This window comes from Hyperolius riggenbachi, chromosome 5, assembly GCF_040937935.1.
Source record: "Hyperolius riggenbachi isolate aHypRig1 chromosome 5, aHypRig1.pri, whole genome shotgun sequence".
Lineage (NCBI taxonomy): Eukaryota > Metazoa > Chordata > Amphibia > Anura > Hyperoliidae > Hyperolius > Hyperolius riggenbachi.
In genome coordinates, this window is record NC_090650.1 from 332,739,173 (window position 1) to 332,761,733 (window position 22,561).

The window sequence follows — 22,561 nt, forward strand, 5'->3', positions numbered from 1 at the left end:
TTAATTAGGCTGCAGCTGGCGACGCAGTACTGCGTCGCTGGTCCTGCAGCTGCCACTTTGCCGACGCACGTTATGAGTGTGCGGTCGGCAAGTGGTTAAAGGTTATTACAATGTTGCTTATTTTTTAGAGCAGAGAGGAAGTTGTGAGTTCAGATCCGCTGTAAAGGCCAAAACACCCAAATTAAAGGTAGGCAACTGGCCTTTTTTAAAAACTTATAAAGATGGCAGCCTCCAAACTCCCCTTATTACAGGTTTCCTTTACTTTTTCCACAGAGTTTATCTGAAACTATGAGATACAGAAACGAAGCTGAAAATGTGCTATTTTGAGAGATGTAATAAATTGAGGCGTGATTCCATTCTCACTGCTGTGATTTAGGATGTAAATAATGTCTGGCTGATATTCTGTCTTGCTCGAAGTAATATTCCATATTTAAATGTTATGAGATTAATGAAGCAGATAAAAGTCATAGTACTCCCTAAATTGTACGATCTGGTGGATGCAGCCAGTATAGTCACCCAAACACTCTTTGTCAATGTCTTGCTTGCCATTTTCATATGGGCTAATAGAAGAGCACATGTGCAACTAACTGCATTGCAAGGCCAGAATAATCAAGGTTGGCATTATGGGATCTATATTTGGCGGGTACCCCACAAAACTGGATTGCAGCAGCATTAAAAAAGCCCAAATCAGAATTGTTTCTGTTTCTGTTACAGTATGAATACCAAGCAGACCCCTCCTCCCAAACATTTCATTTTTAAAGAGAATCTGAAGTGAAACTAAACTTATGAGGTAATGAATTGTATGTGTAGTGCAGCTAAGAAATAGAACATTAGTAGCACAGATATAAGTCTCATATTGTTTGTGAGTTAAACTTTAGTTTTAGTTGTTATCTATGCAAAAGAGCTTCTGTGAGCTCACCGACTAATTTAGTCAGAGAGCAGTGCTATTTTCTGAAGCGCTTAACCTCTTAAAGTGGATCCGAGATGAACTTTTACTCATTGCAAAATTGTGTTCCTTTACTATTGTTTATAGGGCATTCCTCGAGCCAAATACTTTTTTGTTTTTGTTTTAATGCTCTAATTCCGTATAAACTAAATAAGCCACGCCCACAGGTTTTCAGAGAGCCAAGGCATTTTCAGACAGTAGTAAGGGCTCATGGGAGCTCAGTCTGGGCAGGAGGAGGGGGAGGTATTACTAGCCAGAGATTTCAGAGGCAGAGGGGAGGAGGGAGGAGGAGGGGGGATTAGTTTTTTTTGCTCAAGATGCAGATAAGCCTGCCTCTGTGTAATGTTTACAAACAACATGGCTGCTGTCATTTTATCACAGGAAGAAATATTCTTATTCTATTAAAGCTGTTTGAAGCTAGATTTGCTGTGTAAACTATCTAAACTTTAGATAAGATATATAGACAAGTTACTTGTTATAGTTAGTTTTTCATCTCGGATCCGCTTTAAGATAAGTCTCTCACTGTCTCTTGTTTGTTTCTTTTAAAGGAATGGTGTAAGGGTGGGGGAAAAGAGTTGAACTTATCTGGGGTTTCTAATGGTCTCCCGCAGACGTTATGTGCCTGTGTAGCCAGTCATTGATGCTCTGGTCCCCGTCGCCGGCTCACTTCTGTTATTTGCTACTTTAAAGTCGCAAAACTACTCCGCCTGCACGGCCGCGGTCTCGCTCCCGATGATGTCACCGGGAGTAGTATGTTCCCAGTGATGTCAGCGGGAGCGAGGACACAGTCGTGACGGTGCAGTGGTTTTGCGACGTTAAAGCCGCAAATTCTGGAAGTGAAGCGGCGGCGGGGACCGGAGCATCAATGAGTGGCTGCGCGGGCACAGTTTCATCATTTAAAATACAGAGTGCAATTTGTAAACTGCAAATATTAGATAATGATGCAGTGTTATTTAAAAAAAAAGCTATATAACTGAAAATAAAAACATGAGACTCTTTTCTTTGCTACTAATGTTCTATAAATTATCCGTACTACACAAAAAATTCATTATATCATAAGTTTGTCTTACTTCAGTAAAACTTTAATGGGACCTGAGGAAGGTCCAATGGGACCGCAACAAGTGCTAGGCTCTCTGCATCACTAATACAGTTATTACTGGAAAGATAATAAGGAATGGATACCTTAAAAATAAAACACAGAGACAATTGGAGCCCCAACTGTGCAGTATATTTGAGTAATGAAGAAATAGAGAAGAAGGAGGTACTCACAAAATTTATTTTGGCCTGATGAAGTGAGGTGTATGAATTCACGAAATGTGTTGCCTTAGTGAAAATAAACTTACTTTTTTTTTATTTTTTTGTCATCATTGACGTATGCCACCTCCTGATTTTGTTTTTAGGGTTTAAATGTATTTCATTACACCTGGGGCTCGCTTTGACCCGTTGAGTTATTACTGGAAGCAGCCTGTTGTGTGCCACCTCAAACATTTAATGTACCTATAAAAGGTATTGGGACTCATCAATGAAGTGAAAGCAAACTTATTGTGGGATAGTGGTGAATTTTTAATACCTTTGATGTTCCACAAGAAAGCAGAGTGGTTGGGTAAAGGTGTGATAATCATGCAACATTTGTTTAGTGATGGAAGAATGGTGACATTCGCACACAGTTACAACTGTTTCCTTTACCTTATTCTTCTGACTATAAATATTTAGAATAGGCGACCTAAGCCCATTTAAAAACGGGCTCTAGGTCAGTCCTCGCCGCATCATCACAGCGTGCATGCAAGCGCACACATGCCTGGCCGGCTCACCACCTGGCCCTGTCCTGCATCTTGTCCCAACGACTGTCAGTGCTTGACATACGCAGTAGCGCCAAAGCAATGATACACGGACAGGACGCAGGGACACTTGCAAATTATTTCTTATTAGTTATTATAACAAGGATTAACTGGCAGTTTAAAGGCGATGTGGACTGTGCAACCCACCCAACAATAGTTTTTCGTTGTACTCCAGGAAAAGGTGACAGGTCTGATCTCTGCCTGTACACATGACTTAGGATTACCGAAAAATGTATTATTGGGCTGTTATTCCGCAAAACATAGTCCAGAGATTGCTCTGAAATGTTGCGATTTCAGACTTGGGGGGGGGGGGGGAATTGCTTGTTTCAGCATAAAGATCTTTTAGACATGCACAACAGGTTGTGAAATTCTATGGAAATATTAAACCGCAAAATGCTTATTAGTATTATTTAAAATGGAATATTAATTTAAGAAATACATTGTGACTGTGCATTTGCCTTTTTATTTTTTTCTATTTATTTTTTTAAAATATTTATTTTTTCCCTTTTGGCCTTGGGTATGCAAAGCAGAGTAACTTCTCCTTGTGATTATTACTGTAAAATACATAGACATGTTTTGTTTATCACTTAGTGTAGTTACTTTTATAGTAGCTTGGGTGTAATTCTTATGTTTTACCACAAGGAGGCACAAACAAGTGTAAAATGCAAGCTTCATTCATTGCGGACTTATTTTCTACTGCAGTTTTTGTGCTGTTCAGACCTTTCCAACTTTACTAAGCGTTTAGCTAGGCATTTTGTAAGAACATCATGGTATTCTTAGTCAATGTCAATTCAAATTCAATAAGGTGTTGATAATTACGCTCACTCAACCTCTTTTCTGTTACATTGTCTGTATGTCTTTCTATCCTCTATAATAAAACCCTACTGTCGCTGCATCCAACAGCTGTCCGTGTCCCTGGCTTTTTGCTACTGCGCATGTGCGCAGTAACGGACAGCTGGACGGTACCAGGGAGTGAGGTGGGTGAGTGAGGCGGGCGGGTGCGTGCCCGCGGCGGTTGCGTGAGTGTGCATGTGCACTGACTGCCGGCGGCGGTAGAAAAAAGACATAGAGCCCGTTTTAAAACAGCCTTAGGTCCGCTAGTATTACATAAAGCTTGTAAAGTGTGAAATACCATACTGTATATTTAAAGCCGTAATTCATCCTCCTGGACTCTTTTTTACTATTGGTAAAGGTAAATATGGCAATATCAGAATCAATTTATTTTAGAACCTATTAAGTAATATAAAAGTAGATCCTATGAATCAGAGATCTGTGTTTTTGGCATTGCCTATACAGTTCCCTGGTGTCTATTGCCCTCCTTACTACCCTATACAGTTCCCTGGTGTCTAGTGGTCCTCCCTCCCCTATACTTTTCCCTGGTGTCTAGTATCCCCCACACTCACCTATACAGTTTCCTGGTGTCAAGTGGCCCCCCACCCTCACCTATACGGTTCCCCAGTGTTTAGTGCTTTCCCCCTACCTCCCTTATATGGCTTGCCTGGTTCTAAGGCTTCACCTTCAATATAGCTCCCCTGGTGGTCTAGAGTGGGCCAAACATAACGCAAAGTGGGGTAACCACTTGAGGGCCAAATTGAATGGCTCCAGGGCCAGAGTATGACATATATGTTCTAATACAATAAATATGCTGATGATGTTTCTGTCTACACAAAAAAATGTAAACATGATCAAAGCTTCAGAAAACACCTGCAATAATTGTCATGTTCCCCCATTAGGCCTGGAACCCACTGGAGCGATTTTGTGAGCGTTTAGTGAGCGATTCAAACCACTAGCGATTTGGATGGGCCAAATTCCACTGGAGCGATTGCGATTATCAAAACACAAAATGCAGGACATGCAGCATTTTTGCGTTTAGCGTTAGCGTTTCTGCAATGTAAACTATATGAAAGTAAGGTAAAGTATATAAAGGCTGGAATAATCGCTCATCAAAACCTACACAGAGCGATTTAGTTAGCGTTTTGCTTGTCTGAAATTCTACCCAGAAGGCCTTGTGCTTCTCAGAAGGCCTTGTGCTTCCCAGAAGGCCTTAAAAAGTCTCCTACTTCTTGGTGATGTCTGCTGGATGGTCGGAAGTGCTACAGAGCTGCAGGCTGCGTGCAGAGGAAGAATTTGTGAAAAATGCCTCGCAAAACGTGGTTTAACTCTGAGGATGTCATTGTAAAAGTGCAGCCTCATGAAGTGCTTTATAATGAAAGGTTTGATGAGTACAAAGTTTGCCCGCAAGCCAAGAAACTATGGCCTGAAATTACCTGTATGAAGAGGCTGGCTTGTCATGGAGTCTGCTGTCACCCAAGCTGCAGGAGAGTAAAAGTGAGTTTATTAGTTCTACCTACTATTTTAAGTGTTTTACTATTTACATTTATCTTAAATCCTTTGGTTGAGCGTTGGGAACATCATCAATTGATACCTTATGTGACATACTGTATAATGAAGCCTGGCTGCACAGAATATGAATTAAAATCATATTAATCATGAAGCATGTACATTACCTACTAACCTGCAATATAATTAATATGTTACAAATGTGTACTATGTATAGTTTACAGTCAAAGAAGTAAAAAAATCGATGGAAGAATATTAAGGACAACTTTCGAAGGAAGCACTTGGAAGAAGTAAAGGAGAGCAAAAGTGGGTCTGGGGCATCTACTAGGAAAAAATATGTTTACACTGCGCAACTTGCTTTCCTCAGACGCAGTAGGGACCGGGAGGCATAAGTAACCTACTTCATCCTACTAATTACTGAATCTGAGAGAGCCTAAGCGCTTTGAGTCCTATGGGAGAAAAGCGCTATAGAAATGTTATTGTATTGTATATTGTATTTTATGTGGATTTGTAACATACAAGATTTTTGTTCTCATCCATAACACATGCATATACATACACACACAGGGCCGGCCTTTGACCTGAGCGACCGGAGCGATCGCTCAGGGCGCCGGCTTCCAGGGGGCGCTCCTGCTGCATATTTGGCTCCTAGCTGCGGGCTCCAGCTGGGTCCATCTCGCTCTTGCCGCACTTCGCCCCACCCCCTGGTGCCGCTGGGGGTGATGGGGGCGAAGACTTGTGGCTGTGCAAAGGGGGATTTAAAAAAAAAAGTCACAATGTGCAGCACAGCGGCGGTGGCAGCCGCCAATTCTAAACGCAGCCTTCCACATTCTGCTGCGGGGTTGAATTATGAACCCACGAGAAAACCCAATAGCACTTTCCCGGGTGCTAGCTCCACCTCCTAAGCCTCGCCCCCGCCACGTGATTGGGTAACACGGCAGGCTGGACGGGGGCTAAGGAATAACAGGATCTGCCTCCCTCATGTCTGCCTGCATCCAGGGAGCTGTCACTCTAATATTGAAGCCCGCCCAGCTGCCAGCCTGGGGAAAATGGGTCAGCCCCCTGCACGTGGAGAAGAGCTGGGCTGCGAGGCTGGAGGGGAAATGAGGCTCTGTAACTGCTGCCTGGCACACTGGCAGTCCTAATACTGACTACCACCAGAGAAAGGTAGGACCAGGTCACCTATTCTCTGATGTTTCCCACTATGCCACTTCCTAGCACTGTCACCAAGTGACCCACACTGCCTGCATTATCTATCACCCAGCCATTCCCTTTGCCTGTACTGCTACTTCCACTGCCTGCACACTGCTGTCAATCACCCAGCCACCCCCACTGCCTGTACTGTTAGTCACCCAGCCACCCCCCACTACCTGCACTATTTGTCACCCAGCCACCCCCACTGCCTGCACTGTCACCCAGCCACCCCCCACTACCTGCACTATTTGTCACCCAGCCACCCCCACTGCCTGCACTGTCACCCAGCCACCCCTCACTACCTGCACTATTTGTCACCCAGCCACCCCCACTGCCTGCACTGTCACCCAGCCACCCCCACTACCTGTCGCTACCCGCACTGTCACCCCCAGAACCTGTTGCAACCTGCACTATCACCCAGCCCCCCGCACGTACTACCTGTCGCTTCCTGCACTGTCATCCAGCCACCCCCAAGTACTTGTTACTACCTGCACTGTCACCCAGCCTCCCCCCCCCCCCCCCACACACTACCTGTCGCTTCCTGCAATGTCATCCAGCCACCCCTTAGGTACCCGTCACTACCTGCACTGTCATAAGTCACCCCCCCACTCCTTGTCGCCACCTGCACTGTCACCCAGTCACCACCCACTATCTGCACTACCCGCACTGTCACCTAGCCACCCCCAATATCTGGTACCTGGCAGCCAACCTCCACTACTCTTCGCTTCCTCTAATGTCGCCCAGCCAACACCCACTATCTGGCACTCAGCCACCATCCACTACCTGTTGCTTCCAGCACTGTCACCCAGCCACCACCCTCACTCAGCCACCCACCCACACTACCAGTCGATACCCGCACTGTCACCCAGCCACCACCCACTACCTGCACTTATCTGTCACCCAGCTACCACCCACTATCAGTCACTATTCGTGCTGTCACCCAGCCACCATCCACTACCTGTGCTGTCACTTAGCCACCACCCACTACCTGCACTTATCTGTCACCGAGCCACCAGCCACTACCCACACATCTGTCACCCAGCCACCACCCATTACCCGTCACTACTTGCACTGTCTGTCACCGTCGCTACCTGCACTGTTACTCAGCCACAATCCACTTACTATCACTACCCACCCTATTTGTCACCCAGTCACCACACACTACCTGGTGCTACCTGCTACCCACTATCTACCACTACCTGTACTGTCATCCAGCCACCACCCTCTGCCTTTCACTACCTGCCACTCACTCTCTGCCACTACATGTACTGCCATCCAGCTACCATCTGCCTGTCAGTACCCAGCACCACTATCTGCCACTACCTGCACTGCCATCCTGCCATCACCCACTACCTGGACTGCCATTCAGCCACTGCCCTCTACCCACCACCCACTATCTGCCATTACCTGTCACTACTTCTCACTACCAACTTCCTGCTACTAGCCTCCCACTATCTGTTACCCACTACCTGTCAATACCCTCCACCCACTATCTCCCACTACCCGCCACCTTCTATGTGCCGCTACCTCTACCTGTGACTCATCCACTACCTCCTACCAGTCACTTTGCACTATCTGTAGGGGAAATGTTTGCTGCTTTTCATGTGTCAGAAGTAACTTTGGCTGCATTTCGTGTATCGGAAGTAATTTCATGTGTGGAAGGTAGTTTTTGCTGCATTTCGTGTGTTGAGGTTATGTTTGCTGCATGCCATGTGTCAGAGGTAACTTTGTCTGCACTTTGTGTCAGAGGTAATATTTGCTGCATTCCATGTGTTGGAGGTAACATTTGCGGTTTTGCATGTGTCGGAGGTAACATTTCCTACATTCTATGTGTTGGAGGTAACGTTTGTGGCATTTATTATTTACTTTGGGGTTATTTGTTGCCGTGTTTGGCATTTTTGGGGCTTGTGATTACTAAATGGTATGCTAGCACATGAACCAAAAGAAAGAAGAGGATGAATGGGGGGGGGGGGGGGGCACCAAAATCTGGTTACGCCCAGGGCGCTGTGAAACCTAAGGCCGGCCCTGTACACACATGTCATGTTTACAAGCTTTGTCCTTCCATAGGACACAAGATAATATTCCTGCTGATGTGGCAGTCATAGTTGAGAAGCTGATGATGAAGATGGCATGGACAATACTTCTGCACCTTTATTATCAGTGTCAGACACACAAAGTGATGACACCTCACACACTAGTAGTGTCACAGTACTGTCTCCTTCACATTTAAGTAGTAGTGTCCTTTTAGTGTCTCCTTCACTACATCTGCCAAAAACCTGCAAAAGTAACAGGAAGAGGAAGGCGCAGAGCTGCACTTACTACTGGACAAACCAGTTTTGAGACTGGTGTACTAAGTTTCATGCTGGAAGCAGTTGGTGCATTACATTACGCTAGATGTGATCATTATAATTTTGCTGTCAGTCTAGTACCCTATATGAAGAAAGTCCCTTAAGAGAAAATCTTAGACCTTCGACAGGGTATTATTGATCTCATCAAAAAAAATATCACCTCTCAGCCATCTAATACAGTGGACCAATCACACAGCTCTTCTTCCAGCACACCTTCACAATCACCTCCAGTGCCTATTTCACCATATCCTAAACAACCACCCTATGGGCACTTGCAATACAATCAGGGACAGGGTTACTACCCAAGTGAACAGGTTGCAGCATACCACAATTACCCATATAGGCCGCAAAGTCACATGGGCTATTACCCCCCTTACCAACCTGCTTATAATGTTAATCAGCAAACTCAAGAGCCTGTTATGTACACTGATCTTACACAAACAAGGCCCCAACAAGCAACTGAGAATACTGTCTCCAACAAAAGTTCATTTGTGGACCTGCTCCGACGAGATGATGCCTAATTATTAGTTAGATTTTGGCACCAATATGCAAGTTAAAGTAAGGTTTGTTAGGTGCAACCTGAGATCCCATTACAGTTCTTATGACCCAAAAAATTATAACCTGTTTTAAAGGACCTCTATGGCAAAAAATGTCACATTTAAAATACATACAAATAAAAAGTATGTTTCTCGCAGAGTAAAATGAGCCATAAATGACTTTGCTCCTATGTTGCAGTCACAGTAGCAATCTGACAGACCCGACAGCTTTTGGAGTAGTCCATCTCTTCATGGGGGATTCTCCACAAGGCTTTTATTATTTTTAAAGAGCCAAACCCTGGAAAAATATTTATATAAAGATGCACACTGCTCCCCTACATGTTTGCACAGTTGGGCAGAGCAATTGGCATTCACTAAGGAGATGGAATAGTGCAAAACCTGTCGGTTGTGTCCGATTTCTACTGCTTACTGTAAGTGACAGCAACATAGGAGAGAAGTAATTTATGGCTCATTCTACTCTGGAAGAAACGTACTTCTTATTTGTATGAGTTTATGTTATGTTATATTTGTGTTGTTGAACATTGAACTATTTTACCTTTCTAAAACTATTATGTGAGTACATATGTACACAGAATACCTCACTCCAAAAACACTGTGGGTTATGTGTGCTTCATACAGATACAAAGTTGTATTTGAGGGTTGTTTTTCTCAAAAAAATAAAAGAAAAGGGTGCCAAACATTAAAAAAGCAAAAAGAAAATAAAAGTTAAGTAAACTGCCACTATTGTTTCTGTGTGAGTACTTATTAGTATTATTATCATTATTAATTTATTGTTTGAAGTATGTGATACTGCCACTCATACAGGCGTGTAGTCCCCTTTAAAAGCTCAAAAAATCCAACACATCGGCTAAATTTGTTTACATTTTTTTTTTTAATTAACCAATCAAATTACAAATCGCTAATCGCTATCGCTTACAAAACGCTATGCACTTTTTGCAAAATGCTCACCAAAACGCCAGAAAACGCTGATGAAATTGCTAACAAACCGCTCACAGATAACGCTAGCAATTGCGATTAGCGATTGCGTTTTGTAGTGGGTTCCAGGCCTCACAGTGTTTTTTCAGGAGGATGAGATGATGTGGTTGTGGTCGGTGTCATGTGATGAGCAAGCATTATTACCAAGTCCTGTGAATAGACCACACTGATCGGAGGATCACTAATTACAGAGGTGAATTGTTTTACAGTACATATCAACTTTTTAAAAATTGGTGTTTTTAGCATCTAAAATATTCAGTCAGTTTACATTTATATAGCTCATTACAAATTTAAACATGTATAATACCACAAAATAAAATAATACTTTTACTTTACAAAAATAGTGCAGTAAGTGCTGTTCAAGTGTTTTCGTATACATTTTGTTACTAAAAATTACATTTAAAGAGAAACTCCAACCAAGAATTGAACTTTATCCCAATCAGTAACTGATACCCCCTTTTACATGAGAAATTGAATGATTTTCACAAACAGACCATCAGGGGGCGCTGTGTGACTAATTTTGTGCTGAAACCCCTCCCACAAGAGGCTCTGAATACCAAGGTACTCTGGGCAAACTGCCACAATGTAACAATGTTCACAGACAGGAAATGGCTGTTTAAAGCTGTCTGTAACAGCCAGAGCAGCTAGAAACAGCTACATAACTTGCCCACAGTAACAATGTCACCATGTAATACGTCAGAATGTGAATCTGGGAGAGGAAAGATTTTACAATGAGCAAACACTGACTAAATCATTTATACATAATTATTGTAAAAATGAAACACTTTTTTTATTAAATTATTTTCACTGGAGTTCCTCTTTAAATGTCAGTTTCAAACAGCTGTGAGGTTCCAAAACTGACTGTAAGCCCAAATTGCATTGCTTTGCAATGGTGAAGTTGTTTACAAGCTGCCTACAATTCCCATTGCCCTGACTAATTGGCTGCACAGAGTAGAAGCCCTCACTACTATATACTGTATGCCATCCTGTGAATATATCATGGGATATCTGCAAATTCCACAGGACTTTTATCGGTGCAGGCATTGCTAATTGCATTCATCCCCATTGCTGAGTGTTCTGTGTGGACTCACACCAGCCTCACTAATAGTTCTGTGTGTGCTCTGCATTTAAAGTGGTAAAAGAAAAAAAAAGATTGCTTGGCTCACTGACATTTCACCCAAAGTGCATGACACAAGCAGTCTCTAGCCAATTGGTAGCTTGACAAGTTTGAGGTTGGGGTTATCGGTGGAAGTGGTAGTCAAACAACATTTGCACCATTTTGTACTGCATTGGGCAGGACAAATCTACTACCTGCAGCAGTACAATTAATATTAGACCCTGCTGAAACTTTAGGGTATATGCACTAAACTGTGGTAATCAAAATAATGTGTGTATGGTCTTAAAACATAATGGCCCATATGCAACTCACTTTTTCCCCAAAGTTTTCTCCTTGGTGATATTTTCACAACTTGTAAATAAAATGCCTTTTAAGCAGCAGCAAGCAAACAAATACTCAAAATAATGTTGACAATAATTTTTCAACTAGTTTTTGGTTCTTTTTCCATTGCAAACTGTTAAAATGTTATTTTAAATCAAAGATGAAAAATTATCTTCTAGGAGAAAACTCAGGAGAAAAAGCGAATTGCATATGGCCCCGTGTGTGCATTCCTATAACCCCTGTGTAATGTGTGTGCATAATACCCTCCCACTCCTATGTAATGTGTGTGCATACTACCCTCCTACCCCTGTGTAATGTGTGTGCATAATACCCTCCCACTCCTATGTAATGTGTGTGCATACTACCCTCCCACCCCTGTGTAATGTGTGTGCATACTACCCTCCCACCCCTGTGTAATGTGTGTGCATTCCTCCCACCCCTGTGTAATGTGTGTGCATACTACCCTCCTACCCCTGTGTAATGTGTGTGCATACTACCCTCCCACCCCTGTGTAATGTGTGTGCATACTACCCTCCTACCCCTGTGTAATGTGTGTGCATACTACCCTCCCACCCCTGTGTAATGTGTGTGCATACTACCCTCCTACCCCTGTGTAATGTGTGTGCATTCCTCCCACCCCTGTGTAATGTGTGTGCATACTACCCTCCTACCCCTGTGTAATGTGTGTGCATACTACCCTCCTACCCCTGTGTAATGTGTGTGCATACTACCCTCCCACCCCTGTGTAATGTGTTTGCATACTACCCTCCCACCCCTGTGTAATGTGTGTGCATACTACCCTCCTACCCCTGTGTAATGTGTGTGCATACTACCCTCCCACCCCTGTGTAATGTGTTTGCATACTACCCTCCCACCCCTGTGTAATGTGTTGGTAGGTGAACAGAGGCGCCAGAAGGATAAAAGTACATTACATTTCTAAAACATTGCTGGGAGGAAGTGGTGGACTCGCCTCCGTTAAAGCAGACACCAAGGACTGTAAATATATAGATATACACATTTATTGAAAATACCCCAAAGATGCAACGCGTTTCGTGGGCACAGCCCACTTCTTCAGGCAATAAGCAGGGGATAAACAACAGCAATTCAGTTATAGCAAGCAGAGCACCCCTGTGTAATGTGTGTGCATACTACCCTCCCACCCCTGTGTCATGTGTGTGCATACTACCCTCCCACCCCTGTGTAATGTGTGTGCATACTACCCTCCTACTCCTGTGTAATGCGTGCGCATAATACCCTCCCACCCCTGTGTAATGTGTGTGCATACTACCCTCCCACCCCTGTGTAATGTGTGTGCATACTACCCTCCCACCCCTGTGTAATGTGTGTGCATACTACCCTCCCACCCCTGTGTAATGTGTGTGCATACTACCCTCCCACCCCTGTGTAATGTGTGTGCATACTACCCTCCCACCCCTGTGTAATGTGTGCGCATACTACCCTCCTACCCCTGTGTAATGTGTGTGCATACCTCCCACCCCTGTGTAATGTGTGTGCATACTACCCTCCTACCCCTGTGTAATGTGTGTGCATACTACCCTCCCACCCCTGTGTAATGTGTGTGTGCATAATACCCTCCCACCCCTGTGTAATGTGTGTGCATTAAAACCCTCCCACCCCTGTGTAATGTGTGTGCATACTACCCTCCCACCCCTGTGTAATGTGTGTGCATACTACCCTCCCACCCCTGTGTAATGTGTGTGCATACTACCCTCCTACCCCTGTGTAATGTGTGTGCATACTACCCTCCCACCCCTGTGTAATGTGTGTGCATACTACCCTCCCACCCCTGTGTAATGTGTGTGCATACAACCCTCCTACCCCTGTGTAATGTGTGTGCATACCTCCCACCCCTGTGTAATGTGTGTGCATAATACCCTCCCACCCCTGTGTAATGTGTGTGCATTAAAACCCTCCCACCCCTGTGTAATGTGTGTGCATACTACCCTCCCACCCCTGTGTAATGTGTGTGCATACTACCCTCCTACCCCTGTGTAATGTGTGTGCATACTACCCTCCCACCCCTGTGTAATGTGTTTGCATACTACCTTCCCACCCCTGTGTAATGTGTTGGTAGGTGAACAGAGGCGCCAGAAGGATAAAAGTACATTAAATTTCTAAAACATTGCTGGGAGGAAGTGGTGGACTCGCCTCCGTTAAAGCAGACACCAAGGACTGTAAATATATAGATATACACATTTATTGAAAATACCCCAAAGATGCAACGCGTTTCGTGGGCACAGCCCACTTCTTCAGGCAATAAGCAGGGGATAAACAACAGCAATTCAGTTATAGCAAGCAGAGCACCCCTGTGAAATGTGTGTGCATACCTCCCACCCCTGTGTAATGTGTGTGCATACTACCCTCCTACCCCTGTGTAATGTGTGTGCATACTACCCTCCCACCCCTGTGTCATGTGTGTGCATACTACCCTCCCACCCCTGTGTAATGTGTGTGCATACTACCCTCCTACTCCTGTGTAATGCGTGCACATAATACCCTCTCACCCCTGTGTAATGTGTGTGCATGCTACCCTCCCACCCCTGTGTAATGTGTGTGCATACTACCCTCCCACCCCTGTGTAATGTGTGTGCATACTACCCTCCTACCCCTGTGTAATGTGTGTGCATACCTCCCACCCCTGTGTAATGTGTGTGCATACTACCCTCCTACCCCTGTGTAATGTGTGTGCATACTACCCTCCCACCCCTGTGTAATGTGTGTGCATAATACCCTCCCACCCCTGTGTAATGTGTGTGCATTAAAACCCTCCCACCCCTGTGTAATGTGTGTGCATACTACCCTCCCACCCCTGTGTAATGTGTGTGCATACTACCCTCCCACCCCTGTGTAATGTGTGTGCATACTACCCTCCCACCCCTGTGTAATGTGTGTGCATACAACCCTCCCACCCCTGTGTAATGTGTGTGCATACCTCCCACCTTTGTGTAATGTGTGTGCATACTACCCTCACACCCCTGTGTAATGTGTGTGCATACTACCCTCCTACCCCTGTGTAATGTGTGTGCATACTACCCTCCCACCCCTGTGTCATGTGTGTGCATACTACCCTCCCACCCCTGTGTAATGTGTGTGCATACTACCCTCCTACTCCTGTGTAATGCGTGCGCATAATACCCTCCCACCCCTGTGTAATGTGTGTGCATACTACCCTCCCACCCCTGTGTAATGTGTGTGCATACTACCCTCCCACCCCTGTGTAATGTGTGTGCATACTACCCTCCTACCCCTGTGTAATGTGTGTGCATACCTCCCACCCCTGTGTAATGTGTGTGCATACTACCCTCCTACCCCTGTGTAATGTGTGTGCATACTACCCTCCCACCCCTGTGTAATGTGTGTGCATAATACCCTCCCACCCCTGTGTAATGTGTGTGTATTAAAACCCTCCCACCCCTGTGTAATGTGTGTGCATACTACCCTCCCACCCCTGTGTAATGTGTGTGCATACTACCCTCCCACCCCTGTGTAATGTGTGTGCATACTACCCTCCCACCCCTGTGTAATGTGTGTGAATACAACCCTCCCACCCCTGTGTAATGTGTGTGCATACCTCCCACCTTTGTGTAATGTGTGTGCATACTACCCTCACACCCCTGTGTAATGTGTGTGCATACCTCCCACCTTTGTGTAATGTGTGTGCATACTACCCTCACACCCCTGTGTAATGTGTGTGCATACTACCCTCCCACCCCTGTGTAATGTGTGTGCATACTACCCTCCCACCCCTGTGTAAAAATATGTAGTTAATTTGTTCACTGCATCAGCTGTAATCCACTCTTGTCTTTATATTCACTGTTGCTTGCTTATTTTGTATTGTTACACTCTGTATGCTGCTATACAGCAAATGCCTTTTAAGCCACCAGTGAGTAAGGACATACTCAGAATAACTTCTATAGTATTTTCCCACCTACTTTTTGGTACTTTTTCAATTGCAAAGCTCTGAAAATTATTTTTAAAAGAATATGAAAAAATTCTCTCCTATGAGAAAACTCAGGAGAAAAAGTTAATTGTATATGGGCCAATGATTGAAGTTATTCCCCATAGAAAACTATTGCATGTAAAATGCTTGCACTTTGCTTACAGTATGCAGAAAGGATGGTTTTAAGAGGTTTTTTTTTGCACCAAAAACACATTTAAAAACTCATACCAATGCGTATTTTGTGCGTCCCATAGACTATTATTATGTGCGTTTTCTGCTTTGTGGCAAAACACGTGATTCATATAAGTGTGACCTCTGCCTAAAAGTAGCTATCAAATTTAAAAAGTGAAGAACAGAAAGGCCTTATATTTGCAGTTAGAAGCTTGTTCACACAGGCAGCGGCACCTAACACTGCACAACGTTTGTCACCACTGGTCAATGGAAAATGGAGTGCAGCCCCATTCAATACAAGCAAATGGCATCATTCATTTAAATTAATTCAACAAGAGTCTGTAATTGAATGCATTTCTATAAAGCGCAGTGCTTGGTATGAACAGTACCTGTATAGTGAAGGGACTACCTGGGCGGTGGCAATGGATGTGGTGGTGCTGAGCAGTAAGCACGGCTCCACACTGCATTCAGTGTGAACAGACTCTACCTGTTAGGTCAGTGAGCCAGTAAGTGGTGTCCTCTTTACTTCGCAGTTTTGGCTTAATAATTACTAACTGCTGTAGACTACTGAACCCTCCTCATATGCTAGAGGACATTCTCCATTATAGGCAGCTCTAGACACCTTATCCTGCTTAGAATAGGGCAGGCATTGATGGTTAAAAAAAATAGCTTTATTCATTGTGCTTTAGGTTGGGAGAAGTGTGTGTGTGTGTGTGTGTGTGTGTGTGTGTGTGTGTGTGTGTGTGTGTGTGTGTGTGTGTGTGTGTGTGTGTGTGTGTGTGTGTATACATCAAATTTCATGCTTTCATTATTATATGATTTGTACAGCCAGTGTCTGCCTCACCTCAACTCCTCTCAGATGGGTTATAGACTTATAGTGAAACCTCAGCCAAACTTACTTTGCCTTTCGATGACGTATGGACAGTTTAAAAAATGACTGGAATTTTATTGCTGTCTCCTGTCTGCATTCTATTTTGGAAATAATTTTTCTCCCTTCCAGTCACAACAACATGAACCGCAGGATGCAGAACGTGAGGTGAATGCTCCTCCATGGAACACCTCTTCAGCATCGTGGGAAGGGGTAAGGACCTCTGTAATGTTTTTCTATATGTGTCTGTGAATATGTAGGTCTCTTCCTGTCACAGTGGCACCATCCATGAGAACAGGAAGAAGAATGGCTGCGCCTCAGCAGGGTCACAGACCTCCTCCCCCCCCCCTTTTCCTGACAACAAAGTGATACAAGACTACAATTATTTTGGCTGGCGTTATGCTTTAAAGGTGCACCATATTGAGATATAGTAGAAAGCAGTAGATTATTTAGGATACCCACTTTTATGCTAATTATCCTGGTAACAGCATCAGAAACATTTCCTATATCTATTCATTGCAGTATATTGGTATGTAGCCCTGTCCCCCAGTGATGTCACTGTTTAGAATACAGAATTCTTCTCCCAGAGCATTTTGGAAAACCAGGTGCTATTTATACTAACTTCTACTGATTTGGCACGCAGAGTAAGCAAACATTCCGCAGAGATGCACCTGACAGCTGTAAAGATGTTGCCACCTCTGATAAATTTCAGAATGTAATGAGGGTGAGGAAAGGACAAGGAAAGATTCTACAATGGGTAAACACTAACTATAATTACTACTACAATTATATAAATAAGTAATATTGTAGAGCATAAGCAATTTTATTCATTACCTTATTTTCATTACATGTATAACTCCATCTGGGCTGCCACAGAGTCTAAGTTTGTTATCTCACAGATGTACTTGTGCTACTGCTGGCCACAGAGGCCTTTCTGCTATAGGATTGTCCAGTACTGCTCTGTGTGAGTCACAGATTGTCCTCTGTTTCCATTAAAGCTCAACTTCTCTACCATTATTATGAAGTTACATTGAAAAAGACTTTTGTCAAATCCATTTGTGTTGCAGTCATTTGTCTGCACCCAGTCCACATCCGCGCCTCCTACACAAGTGGTCTATAATAGCCTGATTCATTCTGTTGGTTCTCTGCCTGTGATACCTCCATCCTCGAGTGCCACAAAGGATTCTTGTATGTTCCTGTCTGCTTTCTCTCGCTCCTTCACATAGGAAGCACAAGAGATCCCCGGAGCCTGCAGATATGCTCTGAGCCACATTCAGAGTTGGTCCAGTGGTCCGTGACGCAGGCAGGCCTTGGCGGTGGGGCTACAGGTCACTGTGCAGTTGTTTCTGAAGCATTTGGAGGTTTATGAATATAACACCTAATATACACTGCTGATCTCTATGGGTGATTCTATATGTACTCCTGATGTGGACTACAGTGTAGCACAATGCAGCATGTAGTGAGCGCTACTTGTCATAATTACAGCTTCACCTGTGCACACTGCCTGCCATTCTTTCATGTTTCTTGTGTTCGGGTTAAGAGGTATAGTGGAGCAGCAGCGTATAAGCTGAGGGTAGAGTAAGTTGATGACACAGTATCAGATATAGCTGTACTTCAAGAGTCACATCCTATTCTGAGAAGGATGCTTTGTATCAAATGCAGTAATGATCCCTCTGTTGCTATGGCTTTTCATTTGTCGCCAGTATTGTGGAGGATTCCTTTGTTGTATACATTCTCAGTAAATGGGAACTTTATACCTTCGGTGTGAAGTAAGTGCTTCTCCTCCTCCCTGACTTTCTGTTGTCTCCTCATCGCAGCAGTCAGGTCTTTTCTCTATTTTGTATTGTTTAGTGATGTATTGTAGTAGTGTGTGCCTAAAAAATAAGAGTTTCATGTTGAAACAAGCACATGCCAATCTGCACACGTGTGTTTGTACATTGTGAACCACTTTCAGTGGAGATAAAAGGAGGAATTTGTTTTGGAAACTGAAGTCTAGACATTTTTTTCGTTTGCATACATCTGCGGCCCGGGCTATGTGAGATCAAGAATTCCGCCTCTCAGCTGTGTGTATGGGAATGTGTAACGGCACAGTTATGGGATATAACTGACTGAGTTCCTGCCACACGGACATGTGTTAAAATTAGTGATATTCTACTACTGACTTCTACTAATGCTGGGCCATTTTAAATCATATGAAGTCCTTATCCCATGCCAGGACTAATGCTGGGCCATTATAAATCATATGAAGTGCTTATCCCATGCCAGGACTAATGCTGGGCCATTATAAATCATATGAAGTGCTTATCCCATGCCAGGACTAATGCTGGGACATTATAAATCATATGAAGTCCTTATCCCATGCCAGGACTAATGCTGGGCCATTATAAATCATATGAAGTGCTTATCCCATGCCAGGACTAATGCTGGGCCATTATAAATCATATGAAGTGCTTATCCCATGCCAGGACTAATGCTGGGCCATTATAAATCATATGAAGTGCTTATCCCATGCCAGGACTAATGCTGGGCCATTATAAATCATATGAAGTGCTTATCCCATGCCAGGACTAATGCTGGGACATTATAAATCATATGAAGTGCTTATCCCATGCCAGGACTAATGCTGGGACATTATAAATCATATGAAGTGCTTATCCCATGCCAGGACTAATGCGGGGAAATTATAAATCATATGAAGTCCTTATCTCATGCTAGGACTAATGCTGGGACATTATAAATAGCATGAAGTCATTTTCCCGTGCCAGGACTAATGCTGGGCCATTATAAATCATATGAAGGCCTTATCCTATGCCAGGACTAATGCTGGGCCATTATAAGTCATATGACGTCCTTATTCCATGCCAGGACTAATGCTGGGCCATTATAAATCATAAAAAGTCCTTATCTTGTGCCAGGACTAATGCAGGGCCATTATAAATCATATGAAGTCCTTATCCCATGCCAGGACTAATGTTGGGCCATTATAAGTCATATGAAGTCCTTATCCCGTGCCAGGACTAATGCGGGGAAATTTATAAATCATATGAAGTCCTTATCCTGTGCCAGGTCTAATGCTGGGCCATTATAAATGATATGAAATCCTTATTCCATGCCAGAACTAGAGGCCTTATGCCATGCTCAACCATTATAAGTTATATGAATTCCTTATCCCACTCCAGGACCAGTGCCATGGGTGATGTGAACAAGGAGTTTATGGAGAGGAATGGAAGAATTCAGTGATGCCTCTGAGTAGCTGTGAATCACTGTCGCTCACTTGTCCTTGATAAAATGATTTATGGAATGAGGTACTGTATCTATTTGCACAAACGGTTCTACTTATCTTAATAAGCCATGTCCATAGCAGTCCTGAGGGAATCCCACACTGCTAGCTGATAATGGTCTTCAGATAGGAAGGCTTCTGTTACTGCTATACTGATGGAAAAACAAAATCTCCTTATGTCAGATTCCACGTTTGGCTTGTAGATAAATGGTACACGTGTCTCAGTCAGTCTATCTCTTCTACGTACTTCAATACAGACATATAGAAGATACATTTAGTAGAATCGGCAATACATTCTGCATTATGAGTCTTCCTGCACTTTCTATATATCTTTTCTCTGCTTGTGGCTCTAATAGTTTAGACGTGATTGTCTTTGCTGGGGAACATTAACATTTCCTTTTCTCCCTTTACATCCCACTCGCTTGCTCTCATTTGCTGCTGGACTGCAGGAACCGGCGTCATTGTTCTAGTGTCCTGCTATGCACCTCTCCTCATAATAGCAGCCTACAGCGTTCCATTGTAGCACTGTATATAAAAGTCACGCATTACGTAGAAAGAACAGTACAGTATTCTCTAGTGATAATGTTTTGTTAATTACGGTGGCAAACTGCTGTGCCATAATATGAGAACACTGAAAGTTTTAACATGAAGTTTGTTTATGTAACATTGCATTATTGCATGCTTAACATTTTGTTGTTTTGTAGTAGTATGCGGCAGTGCGTTTGCCACAGATATTAGCAGAAAGAAGTACAAGCGTTCTAGCAAGTAATACATTTTATTGGCTAACTAAATGTGTTCACAGATGAAAGCATTCAGAAAAAGGGTTCATTCCCTTCTTCAGGTTATGTTATGCGAATAAGGGAATAGTTAATTTGTATGATGTCCACTGAAGAAGGGAAGTTTAACCTTTCCTGAAGGCCTGCATCTGTAATGATATTTAGTTAGCCAATAAAAGATGCACATGCTTTCTATGGCTTTCTGTTCATTCTCTATGTTTTTCCGTACACAGTATAAAAAAAGAATATTGAGAAATGAAAACTTGTACATGTCTATTCCTGACATTTAAAGGGAACCTAAATAGAAAAGGATATGGGTTTTTCCTTTTAAAATAATACCAGTTGTCTGACTCTCCTGCTGATCCTGTGTCTCTAATGCTGGGCATACACGGCTGCTGGGAGGATTATCAATCGAGCCTGATGGCTCGATTGATAATATCCAACCTGTCCGATACCCCGCCGGATCGATAGTGTGCTCGATACCGGCGGGCAGAACAATAGAAGAAACGAGCGGCTGATTAGGGGACAAGCAGGGATCGATCGGACGAGCGGGGATGCGCCGGCATCGAGCCAGCGGCTCAATCCGGTGCATAATCGCAGCCGTGTATGCCCGGCATAATACTTTCAGCCACAGCCCCTGAACAAGCATGCAGATCAGGTGCTCTGACTAAAGTCAGACTGGATTAGCTGCATGCTTGTTTCAGGTCTGTGATTCAGCCACTATTGCATCCAAAGAGATCAGCACGACTGCCAGGCAACTGGTATTGTTTAAAAGGAATCATCCATATCCCTTCTCAGTTTAGGTTCCCTTTAAAGAGAACCAGAGGTGGGTTTGACAAATCCTATTAGGACACAGAGGCACGTTCTGTATACAATGCCCAGCCTCTGTGTGCTTCCAGCGTTCCTCCAGACCTCCCCCCTCCCTGGGCTCTGCTGTCCTCTATTAAAAGAAGCGCCAGGCTAGCGACACGCAGATTGTCACTAGCCTGTTATTTACCTATGCCCTGCCATTCACCCGCTGCTTCCCCGCCTCCTGTATAGTGTGGCTCCCCGCCTGTGTCCCTTCCCTCCCCGCTTCCGATTGGAGGAACACTGGAAGCACACAGAGGCTGGGCATTGTATATAGAATGTGCCGCTGTGTCCTAATAGGATTTGTCAAACCCACCTCGGGTTCTTTTTAAATATTTTTTTTGTTACAGTATTCTCAAAACAAATGAGTGAATCTGCTGCATGCACTCGTGTAATTCTCATGCTGGGAATAAGGAAAGCTGCCAGTGCTGGGCTGTATTGTTTTAGTATTATTATTTTAATTCTGTCTATCTAGTTGTTCTATTGATCTTTTACCTTCTTTTATAAGGCAATTCTGTACAGATGGAGAACAATGAAAACCTGAAGTGATCCAGCAAACATGTTCTGGATTAATTGAAATTTGCTGCAAATGTGAAGCAACCCTCACCTGGGCCACACCAATTATGCTTGCAGGGATATTGACTTTAGATCATTCATTAAAGGTATTTTTTTTTTTTTTTTAAAGTACAGTATATGAAAATGTTTTCCAGTACTGTTATTGCATTTAACTTTTAGAAATGGGTAGGGAGATCTGGTGTACCCTATACTTATTCCAAACTCCTTGTGGGGGCAGAAAATATCTGGAAGCCCGCTTATTGAAGGGTCTAGAGATTCCACCATAAGGAGTGTAGTGATCAGCACATCAAATCAATTTCAGCATGCTGTTACAGCCAACAGTTGTTTCTGGGCCAGGGGACCCCGTTTTCAAGGCACATGGAAACTGCATAAATTCTATATTCCTTGAAAATGGGGATCCTCAGGCCCGACACAATTATCGGTTGTAACAGCATGCTAATGAAT